The following is a 13,026-nucleotide window of genomic DNA, read 5'->3' as shown; positions in this document are numbered from 1 at the left end:
TTTACATCTGAGCTCTGGGAGAGTGATACTGTTATGCAGAGAGGTTACAGTGTGACCGGAAAGGAGAGCTGATTAAGTCTCAGAAAACAGCAAAGCTCCCTTAGTGGCAGCTGAAGGTGCATGAGGAAAAGAAACTATTTTTCTTGACAGTGAGAAGGCAGACTGACTGTCCTTCACTCTTAAGAGTGAAGCAAAGATCTGTGAACTCATTCAGCATTGAAGATGAGAGAAGATAGAGTCATGGAACAACATCACCATGAACTGGAGCTGGTTTCTTCCTGTCACAAACTGAAGTTTAAGTCCATGGTTCTCATTTCCTAGCTCTTCAGTTCTCTAAAAATATGTAACAAATTACCATCAACCATTTATTCCAGGATTCAATTGTTCTGTGACTCAAGGATGAGAAACCATGCTGTTTATCATCTGCACTTTGAAATCGTAGTAAACACTGCAAAATACTGATGGCATTTGGTCATGGGAAGTATCCAGTCCACTGAATCCTTATGTTTAGATGCAAGGGAGTTGAGAATTTGCTGAGTTACTGACTTGCAGTTAGGGACTTTTTAATCTAATGGCATTTTGAGTGAGAAGCAGCCCTGATCTAATTTTGTATCATACACCCAAAAAATGAAAAGCCTGTGTGACCCAGAAATGGGCATAAGGGAAATGACCCAGAAAAAAAGAAAAAGATCTGTGTACAAAGAACAACTAGAAGGGAAAAATTCCTGAACTGTCAGCCTAGCAGAAGCATTGATTCTGTGACCACAGAAGAGTATGAAGTATAAATGATCAAACTGTGGAACTTCAATGAGCTCTGCAAACTGTGCTTCCAGAACAAGATTCTGAAGAGGCAGTAGCAGCCTTGAGTAGAAGTAGGGAATAGGGCTGCATTAAGTGATACACTGCTTATTTTCCTTCTAGCACAGAATGATTGAGAACCACTGACCTACTACTCCTCAGCACTCTCAGGCTGCAACACTGCACCTCAATTGTTTAGTTTTGTGGTCATACACAGAATATTTTGTAGTACTGATCACATTTCCATATCTATAGGTAGCACAATGTTTGCTTGTGCTTGTATAGGTGCATGCTGAGATCTCTGTAGCTTTTAATTTCTCTAAAAGAAAAGTACTGTCCAAGGGTCACAAGCAGAAAATTGCATCAGTGGCATAGAGAGCAGTCTTCTGCATTGAGGGGTAATGGTTTCAGACTGAAAGGGTGGATTCACTTTAGACATTAGGGACAAATTCTTTCCTGTGAGAGTGGTGAGGTACTCCTAGTGCCCAGATTAGTAGTGGATGCTCCCTCCCTCCCTCCTTTAGTGTTCAAGGCCAGGCTAGAGATGGGGCTTTGAGTAACCTGCTCTAGTAGAAGGTGTCTGCCTGTGGCAGAGTGGCTGGAAATAAATTACCTTTAACATCCCTTCCAAACCAAACCTTTCTATGATTACCTGTCCTGCTGTTCATAGCTGAAGGGAAGGAACTAAGAGGTCAGCTGGACCAATTCTGCAAGAAAATTGATTACAGGAAGATAATCATATGTTTATTTCAAGACAACTCAAAGGACCTCAAAACTCTTCCAAAAGGAGGGACAAGACTATTACCTAGTCAGGTAGCAAGACCAAATTATACCAAAATGTAGGAAAGATTAAATAGAAGCATAGTGAGGTGGCACTCACACCTGAACATGGCACTTAGGAATATAGTTTAATGGTGGACTTAGCTGTGTTAGATTTATGGTTGGACTTGAGAATGTTAAAGGTCTTTTACAACCTAAAAGATTCAATGAGGTACAGTGAAACACTCTCCAAATATTCCTTTTGAAACTATGTATAGAGAGCAAAAAATGAATCAGCCTAGAAGACATACTGCCTTTCTTCTGTACTGCTGGGAAGTCAGCATTTTACATTAGCTTTTAGCTTCCTCTAGGTGAATTTAAAACTCATCCTGTATTTACTGAGGAAGGCCAGAAGAATCAATAAAGGCCTTGGCATTCTAGAGGTGATCATCTCACCAATCATTTCTGTCTCTGTTCTGTGCTAAGGGCTTAGATAAGAAGGCTTTGGTTTTGTTTTCTTTATTCTAATTGATAGCATTCTTCATTAGGATAGGGGAGAAATGACTGCAATTTTGCTGTGGCAAATTAAAACCAAAATGAGGTATCAAAGAGCAGAGTCTGGAGGGGAGGGGGGCAATCAGAGACAGATAGTGATTCTGAAATGATGGAGGACACAAAAGAGAACACACAACTTGGAAAGCAGACTCATCTCTCACAGCACTGTTCTTGCTTAAAAACAATCAGTCTAGGCAGAGGTGTTGGTCACTGCTGAAGCTTCAGAGTTACCTTTATTTTCAGACAGAATTTAAATTTTGGGGAGACTCACTAACTCATAGCTCTGTAGACAGATCTTGAGATTGTGAAGCCAGAAATCATGGGATGGAGCTGAACAGAAGTAAACGTTAACAGAACACTGAGAAATTCTTAGCAGTAGTGGTAACAAATAATGGCTGGAAATATTTTCTTCCAAAGATGAAGAAAAAGTGTCACTGCTCATAGCCAAGGCAGGCAGAGAAAGGAGAAAAAACATACAACGAATACGGGACAAGCACCAAGATTGCAGCACCACAGAATTAAACAGGTTGGAGAAGACTTTCAAGATCAAGTCCAACCTATTACCCAACACCATCTAATCAACTAAACCGTGGCACCAAGTACCACATTCAATCTTCTTTTAAACACATCCAGTGATGGTGACTCCACCACCTCCTGGGGCAGCCCATTCCAATGTCAAATCACTCTTTCTGTGAAGAACTTCTTCCTAACATCCAGCTTAAACCTTCCCCCTTGCAGCTTGAGGCTCGTCTTGTTCTGTCACTGGTTGCCTGGGAGAAGAGACCAAGCTCCACCTAGCTACAACCTCCTTCCAGGGAGCTGTAGAGAGCAATAAAGTCTCCCCTGAGCCTCCTCTTCTCCAGGCTAAACAACTCCCACTCAGTGCACAGCATGTCCCACCTTTTCTAAAACAGAACTGGGCTAGTGCTGTCTTCCCTTGTCCCAGTGGCCGAGATAAACCTTAGGTACAGCTTTCTGCCACTCCAGCTAGCACACTTTAATATACACTGGCCTTTTCCCCCTTGGCTTTTCAGACAGCATTTCTCTAAGATTAAATCAGATGTTAGTCTGACCTTTTGTCAACTACAGCCAGCACCTAGAAGGACTGTCAGGGAACAGTACCAGTCTTGTAATAGCTGGTTGGAGTTTGTCAGCTTGTTCTCACCTCTGTGATGAAACCTGACTTTGCAGAAAGTGTTGATTGTCAGGTGTCTATAATAGGGACAGAAAGATGTAAGCAGCAATACTGCAAATCAGCTGTAGCCATTCTAAACCCAGCTGAAAGTCACATGCAAATAAGCCCCTTCTCAGCCCAGACAGATTAAAATATGCCACAGGTCCTTTTAAAGCAAGGTGTTTGTTCCACCATGCAGGAGACCTGTTGTGGTGGAGGGTTACTCCTCCGCAACACCTATCTTGTTCCAAACACTGACATTGCTCCTTCAAATCTTCATCACAATGCTGCTGAAAAATCAACGTCCAATAGGACTGGCAGTTTCTAGGAGACAGCATGTCCTTGTCCACTATCTGTATTTCCCCCTCACTCTTCCTCTTGCCTCCAAGTAGCACTAGAACAAGAAAGGTCTTTCCCTGTTACTTCCTCCATCTTTGTAGCTCAGCTTAGATCTTGCTATGTCACCTCTTCCCTACCTGAATCCCAACACAGGTAAATTAGCTGGCAGAGAGAACTCTTCATCCCCTCCTAATGCCCTATCCTTACTTGTCAACAGCAGAAGCAGAGCTCTCCAACAACAGTTTCTGTGGCTGCTTCTGTCTTTGACAGCTGCTGCTGGATGTAAAACATGAGTGTAGAGATATGATCCCCTCCAAGTCCTTCCTGTTCTACTGCTATAATTGTGCTCCAGGAGAGAAACAAGTTTGGCACACTGTTTTGATGCTTCAGCACTTACCTGAGCTGAAAGTGGAACCTGTCTGGAGACATCTCTTGGCTTATACAGGGGTAATATGCAGCATGGCAAGTCTGACATAGTCTTATTACTATCCTTGTCTAATCCACTAGCACTTCTTCCACTGTCTTAAGAGGAAAATGATAAAAGAGAAATTAAAGGAAGGAATGATCCCATGTGAGTAGGTATAAAGAAGAATTGAATCTATGGCATGCTCTTTCTGATCCCTGTGGCCCACTCACCTCTCTCATGTAGCTGCATCACTGCACACTGTTCTGAACAAGAGGCTGCTGAAGGCTGTAATCTCTGGCTCCACAGATTTCGCTTCCCTGGAATTCACACAAGAAATGATGTTTTTTAAGGTAACAGAGAACCTACTGAGAAAACACAGGTCCCATCTGGAGAGTAAGTGTGCAGGTATCCAGCACTTGATTAATTGAATATTATTTTCTGCAGCAGAGAAAGTGGGAGAGAGAGAAATATTAGTCACATACTTGCTTATTGAGATCTAACAGCCAAGGTCAGTGCTCAGCCAAGAACAGATAGCAGAAGCCTCTTGTGATGTATGTTTGTGATGAGATATCCACGTCACACAAACTGATCTATTATTGTTTCTCGCTATGAAAGATCTCCTGGAATGTACTCAGTTCTATTTTGCATAATTTCCATGCTTTTTCATTTAAAAATATCTTTCGAATGAGACTTTGTGATTGTGCAAATGAGCAAATTTCTGTTAGCAAATCACTTCCACTGAAGCGCAGCTATTTGTTCATCAGCCCTCTGCAAGAGGATGTTACCTGTTTGTTAGTATCCAGCATGATTTTTGTGCTTTAAAAACCTCTTAATGGGAAAAGATGAGTACTCAAGGGTAGATGCTGCAACAGGCACATTGGTGAGGAAGACCACCAGAAGCAGCAGAACTGACATGATGACCTATCTGTTGGTGTACAGCACCTCTCTGGTCTCCTGAGACACGTCAGCCTACCGGATCAGCGTGGCCCTCAAATTGGCTTGCTCTTTCTAGCTTTTGCAGTCTGTGCAAGATGCCTCAGTGGTCCTCATCAAACATTTTAAGACACAAAGCCTTTCCTCCTCCAAGTTTTCCCCACAGGCTGCAAAACAACCATCTCCCCAAACCTTTAATTGAGAGCACAGGAGAGATAATCCATATGGCTTCTCAGAGCACTAAACCTAGAGAGGTGATGAAAGACGTCCGGCCTCTGAAAAGGAAAAGAATAAAGTCTTTGAGGAACCCATCTTTAGCTCCTGTGATACCTGAAAGATGCAGCTGTACTTTGTTTACTAGGGGCTACAGCACAGGACATAAGTAAGAACAGAAAACATACTCTATGTAAGCTAGGTACATGCTAGGTACCAGGAAGCTTTATGTTCTGGCGTACATTTGCCTTCTGTCTCTGGAGTCTTGCAGCACCTATTGCTGGTGAGCTCCAAGCTCTGAGTGGTGCTAGGGTTGAAGTTGCTCCCTGTGATGCTCCTTGGAGCATCTCTCTTGCAGCATGGGTGCAAGGTCCTCTGCCAGCTCTCTGCACAGCCTAGGAACTGGGAACCTGCTCTTGAGGGCATGGTGTGGACAAACAGTGTTAAAGACCATAATGAACCACAGTAATTCAAAACACAGCCCTTCTATCTTTGCACTGCAGCAGCCACCAGTGCAGGAGGTACCCAGAAAGTGGCCCCCTTCCACTGAAAGATGGAGTGTGCATAAAACACTCCTGTATCTGACTGTCTACCCTTCTCCCAGTCTGGAGAAGGGGCAGCATGCTTCTCACCCAGTCTCAAAAGAAGGAGAGTGAGTTTGAGGTTTTTAGAATAACACACAAACACTACTGCCCAGGAGCCTGGCATCTGGTAGGCAAAGTGCAGTCACCATGGTAATTCTTCGCCTCATTTAACTGCAAAGTAGCCTCTTGTGTTGTTATTTCATGCAGGCATTCTCAGCACATCTGCCCTGCACACAGCACAGGCAGCACTCTGCCCGTGTACCCACACAGAGCAACCCTCTGCCACAGCGCACACACAAACACACACTGCATCCCCTGCCCTGCAGCACTCCTGCCCACACGTGATACCCAGCATGTATGTGCTGAGCAACACACGTTCCCTCAGCTCTCTCCTGCTCCTGTCACCTCTGCCTCTTGAGAACCAGCCAGGCTTAAGGTCTCTGCTCCAGGTCCCTCTGCTGCACAGGCCTAAGATGCTTCAGAAGCACAAGATCAAAATGAGTACTTCAACAAAGCTGGTGAGGGGCCTGGAGCACAAATCCTATGAGGAGAGGTTGAGGGAGCTGGGCCTGTTTAGCCTGGAGAAGAGGAGGCTCAGGGGTGATCTTATTACTGTCTACAACTACCTGAAGGGGCATTGTAGCCAGGTGGGGGGTGGCCTCCTCTCCCAGGCAACCAGCAATAGAACAAGGGGACATAGTCTCAAGTTGTGCCAGGGTAGGTATAGGCTGGATGTTAGGAAGAAGTTCTTCACAGAGAGAGTGATTGGCATTGGAATGGGCTGCCCAGGGAGGTGGTGGAGGCACCGTCCCTGGGGGTCTTCAAGAAAAGACTGGATGAGGCACTTAGTGCCATGGTCTAGTTGACTGGTTAGGGCTGGGTGATAGGTTGGACTGGATGATCTTGGAGGTCTCTTCCAACCTGGTTGATTCTATGATTCTATGAACAGCCATCAGGATTACCCTTTCCCACCAGCCTTGCCACAAGACATATCCACAGCTCTTACCCAGTTTATTCCTGAACACACTTTGTCATCATGCTGTGGTATGAACAAGGAACAAATGCAGCTTTAGAATCATCTAGTCCAACCTATCACCCAGCCCTAACCAATCAACTAGACCATGGCACTAAGTGCCTCATCCAGTCTTTTCTTGAAGACCCCCAGGGACGGTGCCTCTACCACCTCCCTGGGCAGCCCATTCCAATGGGAAATCACTCTCTCTGGGAAGAACTTCTTCCTAATATCCAGCCTATACCTACCCTGGCACAACTTGAGACTGTGTCCCCCCCTTTGTCTCATTAGTTTTCCCTTGGTTTTATTCCTCTGGGAAAACAAAACAATAAAGGTCTCCTAGGAACAGATCTACATGACTGTGCCTCTCTGCACTGTCAACTCATGGAAAGGTGGTCGTCAGGTCATACAGTGCTCCTGACCAGACCCTGCTGCTCACAATTCTTGGCATGTAACTATAGGAAATCAATCTCAATTCCCCTTCTCCTCAAAGCACTCTGTGGGTCCCTGCAGGAGGGCTTGATTCCCTGATGATAGCAGGGAAATGGTACTCCAGAACAGCAGTGCCTGATGTTATAGTATAGCAGGAGAATGGTAGAAAGAAGTCATGAACTGAGTTAACTCCTCTGCTACACCACAGCCAGGGAGTATCTCCTATAGAAACACAGAGTCATTAATGTTGGAAAAGACCTCCAAGATCACCAAGTCCAACTGTCAACCCAACACCACCATGCCCACTAAATCACGTCCCAAAGTGCCACGTCTACAAGTTTTTCGAACCTTCAGGGACAGTGACTCCACCACCTCCCTGGACAGCCTATTCCAATGTCTGATCACTCTTTCTGTAAATATTTTTTTCTTAATATCTACTATAAATCTCCCCTGGCACATTTCGAGGCCATTTCCTTTCATCCTATCCACCTGGGAGAAGAGATCAACACCCACCTCACTACAACCTCCTTTCAGGTACGTCTCCCCTCAGCCTCCTACAGACTAAACACAGCCTTGGTTCCCTCAGCCACTTCTCCTAAAACTTGTTCTCTAGACCTTTGGCCAGCTTTGTTGCACTTCTCTGGACACAGTTCAGCAACCTAACATCTGTCATGCAGTGAGGGACCCCAAGCTCAATGCAGTATTCAATCTGCAGCCTCATGGGTGCCAAGTACAAGGGGATGATCACTGTCCTATTCCTGCTATACAGGCCAGGATGCTGTTTGTCATCTTTGGCCACCTGCACACACTACTGATTCATATCCAGTTGTCTGTCAACCAGCTCCACCAGGTCCTTTTTCTGCCAGGCAGATTTCCAGCCACTCTGCCCCAAGCCTGTAGCACTGCATGGGTTTGTTGTGACCCAAGTGCAAGACCCAGCAGTTGGCCTTGTTAAACCTCACATAATTGACCTCAGTTCATCAATGCAGCCATATTCCTCCGCAGAGCCTTCCTACCTTCAAGCAGATCAATGATCCCACAGAGTTTAGTGTCATCTGAAAACTTACTTAAAAGACAACATGCAGCTCCCATCTATACCACCAGAAATACCCTGGGGACTTCTCCCAAGCTACTGTGTCACAACAGGTTCCCTCAGCTCTTCCAGAAGCTGCTGGTGTGGTTTGAGCCTAGGCAGTATTACTAGGGTGGGCAGAGACATGCTCTTGACCAGGCCAGATGGCAAGTAACTGTGTGAGCGTACTACTGAAATGAGATTTTCCCACCTGGCTGCCCAGCATCTCTTGACAAGGCATCCCCAGTTCTCCCAGACTAGTCAGGCTTACACATCTCATCCCTCTCCATCTTGAGGAATCGGCAGGCATCTGCACAATGCAATTCCCTGCTCCTCTCTCTCCCTGTCCTCATTATCACTACCTGCATGCCTGGCTGTGGCTAAGCTTAGGTGCCTCTGGGGACACAGGCCCTGCGTTTAGCCCTGCTCAGTAAGTGGGACTCAGGTAGTGGTCGTGCTGTTTAAAGTGCCCACAAGCAGCCCAGGTGGGGTTGCTCCAGCCGGCGGAGAGACGCTTAATGCCTGAGCACACGCTTCCCTCTTATGGCCATGGCCGATACAGCAGCCACTCAGGCCTGCAGCATCTTCCCCAGAGATACGCTCCTCCTGAGAACACTGACATTTCCTGTAGCTGCCTCTTAGAGTTGCCGAGCACAGGCATTTCTCCCCTGTACTTGGGGGCAAGCACAGGGCCTTGCTACCCTGTCTGGGTGATGCTGAGCACATTGTGAGTAGTGAGAGTCTCTGTCAGAGTTGATGTCTGTTTTTCCCCCTAGGCTTTTGCTGTGTAATCCAACTAATTCTGCTTCTACCCCTCCTTGCCAATCCTCCAAACTCACCTTGCATGTAAGGCAAACTCTGGGATAAGATAGAGGGGTGGAAAGAAGGTGGAAGGGTGTTTGGGAGTCCCTCCTGGGGACTCTGATTTCTGGGAGGGGTGCTGTGTATCTGTATTACCTTTAACTTGTATATATAGCTGTAAATATTTGTAATATATTGTAAATACCTGCTTGTACGTTGTGCTAAGCTGTGAATAGAAAGCTTCATTCCTTAACTCCCAGACAGCTGAGTCTAGTCCAAGTGATTTCTTAAGAGTGGAGGGGTGGGCAACTCCCAAACCACCACGCTATCAAAGATATGTTTTCTAGGGAACACCGTTTCTACTTCTGTTCTTCACACAAGACCAGGTGAACAAAAAGCAATCTGTTCAGTCTCCAGCAGTGCCAGTCATGTTGTCAGAAGCAGCAGCAGCAGTTGTAACCCTTTTCGAAGCAAGCCACAGCAGTCTGTTTGTGCTTTGCTGAGCTCAGTGCCCTTTACCAGAGCTTCTCTGAGCGCTCTGCAACCATTAGTGCCAAAAGTCATAGGCCCACATCCTCAAAAGTATTTAAGCATCTAAAAAGAAGTTTGCAATCTAAATATCACAGAGCTCTGGGTCCTAATGAGGATGCAGTTATATCGGTATTCATCGGTTTTGCTGATACAGCTGATAGTGCTTAGAAAAGTTCTGCTAAAAAAAAACCATCCCATTCTGCTGACATAAGCTGCCTGCACACAAGGAGGGGTTTGCTGCTACAACTCTGCTGTTACAGCGATATCACACGCATTTACATGTAAATTAGGGCTTTGTTTACACGGCACAGATGCAGCCTTTCACTTCATCCTGGATGGGGAGGGGAGAGAAAGGGTAATGGTCTCACTACTCGAATTTTATGGACTGAAAAAGCAAGGCACAAACAAACTGAACTCACTGGCTCAACATAACCCAACATTGGTGGCAGAAAAGCAGAGACCAGTCAGAGGTTACAGCCACAGGACTTCAGTGCTAAAGACAGGGAGACAAATTAGTGAGTCACTAAGCAGGAGCCAATTCATGTCAACTGTGGAAGGCCAAATCCTCAGTCTGAGATGGAGGAGACAAGTAACGAATGCACTAGAGAGCCCTGAAGCTAGGGGATAAAAGCCTGTTTAGATGCACAAAGCATTATCTCCTCCAAGACTGGAGGAGAGTTTCTGCTATGCATTGTACAGTTTAAGAGGTTATTTCCAGAATAGTATTATTCTCTGAGACAGTAAAACAGAAGCTGTGATGAGCCTGGAACTGTAGAATTCACAGCAGAAAACATTAAGAACAGGGAGGGTCTCCTCTGATGGAGAAACACAACTCTCAGCTGAGCTGAATTTAAACCAACTCTATTGCTTAGAAAACCGTAACTGTCCCCCCTTGTCTCTATCAGAAGGAAGCCATCTGCTGTGGGCATTCATGCTTCACTTATCAAGATACGCTGAGGACAGTGTTCTTTCCTACACCAAGCTAGGCAACTTCCCAAGTGCAAGTCCCTCTTATGAGCTACACCAACACCTCTCCAGCTTTGCATGAATTTCAGCTAGGGACTTGACAAATTCTCCTGAGCCACCCTCTGAGTCCATTATGAGATACCATCTGATTTCATTGAGAGCCATGAGCTTCTGCCTTTCAGCACCCAAGGCTCACTGCTTCCTTAAGCTCTTTTCCCAGCACAGTCCATACAATTTCAGTGCTAGGTTGCAGTAATTGCAAAAGAAATACAGGGAACAGAGGCAATAACTTCACAGCACTGCACTGTTCAATTATGTCTTTAGCACTCATTTCTGCTTACTTCAACCTGCACCTGAAAACTGAAGATTAAAGGTACCTGAAAACTGTAGGCTCTCAGAACAGCTTGCCTGCTATTAACTGCCTTGCATGCAATGGCTGAGCCGTTGCTTATTCTGTGTTGCAAATATAAAAGACAAAGGCTTAGGTTTATTTTTGACTACACATGTCTTGAAACCTTCCATCAGGACTCTCCAAGTAGCTGGCATCGTTCATATACTCAATGTTTTCTCAGTTACCAGCTCTCTCCTTTCTTGAGATACTTCCCCTCAGTCATATCTCAGTGACAAGTCCTGGTTATCTCTCAACAGTGCAGCCCTGTGTGATGGTTTGAAGCTAATTAGAATATTTTAATGAGAGAAATTAGATAATTTGTTGCAAAAAGAAAATAATCACGAAGTCTGTGTTATTCATTGGTTTGCTGAGAGGGACAAAAAGCCAAAAAGTAAACAATTTGTCCCACTGTGGTCTGGGAAGCTGCTTCCTTTCACTTCTTCATTCTGCCCTAATATCTCTCCACTAATCTCAGCTAACACATAACAACATAAGCTTTGCTGATTGTCTGTCTGGGAAAGTAGAGAGAGAAAGAGAGGGTAGCCTTGAGCCTCTTCAGAGCATTTTTCTTTGGGAGGGAGTTTGGATTTCTGTATTTCCTATCTGTATATAATTGTAAATACATTGTATATATATGCTTATAAACTCTGCTTTGCTGTAAATATAGCTTCATCTTACTTCCAAGGCGTCTGAGCTAGTCTGGAAAATCTCAGTAGTCGGGGGGGGAGCAGTTCCTAACTCACCACAGGATATTAAAACAGATTTCTTCCCGCTACACTTCCATTCTGGTGGGTATCTAGTTGGTCCTTCTTGAACTCACCCTTCTCTTGTCCCCAAACTTCACAGCTCCACTCTGTGATCCCCAAACTGACAGATGGTTAGAAACAGTACCCATTGACTCATGTCAGTGATGTAAGTTCCCTGTTGATATAAGCTTGCTGCACAGCAATCCCTGCCCGTCTGACCTGTCCACTCTTCCTTTTGCCTCATTAGATCTTTTGATACAGGCCTTTGCTTCTTTCAGTTGACTAAGACTGTTTGCTTTGCAGCTCACAGGAACAGCAGCCTTGAGACCAAAGAAGAAACTCTGAACTGGAATTCACTGTTTTAAGGTTGTTTGGCTCCTCTGTTTGCAACTGTATAGTCCAGTCCACAAGCTGCAGCACACCATCAGTGCTGCATCAGAGCTACCTGCAGCTGTGACTCCAGGAGCTCTGCAGGACGTGTTCTGCAGGCAGCAGCAGTGCCCTGAGATGGTACTCCCATGCTACGACTTATCTACACATATATCTTGGACTCTTGTTGCTGTAGCCTCAGGTTCTTCCTGTCCCCAGCCCTGTGCCAAAAGGGGCCAGCTGGCTCTCAAACACCAGGTTTTGCTGGTTACACACTGAGGGTAACATGGTTGCCAGGTGACGTCCCATAGGTGAGGCTGCCTGGTCCTGCATGAGTTCACTAGTGGATTCCTTAATGTCTTTTTTTCTCTTGAGTTTCCTAAACCAAAACTGACAACATTGCATTGTAAGGGTTTAAGGACAGATGAAGCAACCAGTCTGCAGGTGCCTACATATGGAAGGGGTTTAGGCTCTATTTGAACAGGTAACACAACAGTGAGATCCAGTGCCTGGCAGGTGAGGCAGCTTATCCTCTCTAGAACCAAGGCATTAGCAGATAAAACTCCCCCATACACAGGTGGGCTGGGAGCAGAGGGTGGTGCTCCATACATGTTCTGTGAGTGTAGACTGGTGGACCATCTGCACCCCACAGCACAAGCTAGTCAGTACAATTCAATCTGCTCTGCTCAAAGGGAGAGAAGACGAGAACACCCATAGCCAACTGTGGCAATAGGAGGGGGAAATACATTGGCTTCTGTGAAAGACAAATTTTCCTTCCCTCAGGAAGACTTGGGAGAGCTTCATGGCCTGGTTGCAACCTATTTCTGGGCAGCAGTTTGCATCCAATATGCCTCATTTCTGGGTAATGTTTGGACAAGAGGGTTTTTTTGCAGTGAAGGGAGGAAACAGGCTATGGGATAACACACACAGACTGGGCATGAAACT

This window comes from Pogoniulus pusillus, chromosome 1 (genome assembly GCF_015220805.1).
Source record: "Pogoniulus pusillus isolate bPogPus1 chromosome 1, bPogPus1.pri, whole genome shotgun sequence".
Taxonomy (NCBI): Eukaryota; Metazoa; Chordata; class Aves; order Piciformes; family Lybiidae; genus Pogoniulus; species Pogoniulus pusillus.
The sequence above is the reverse complement of the archived record's forward strand: the minus strand, read 5'-3'. Positions refer to the sequence as shown.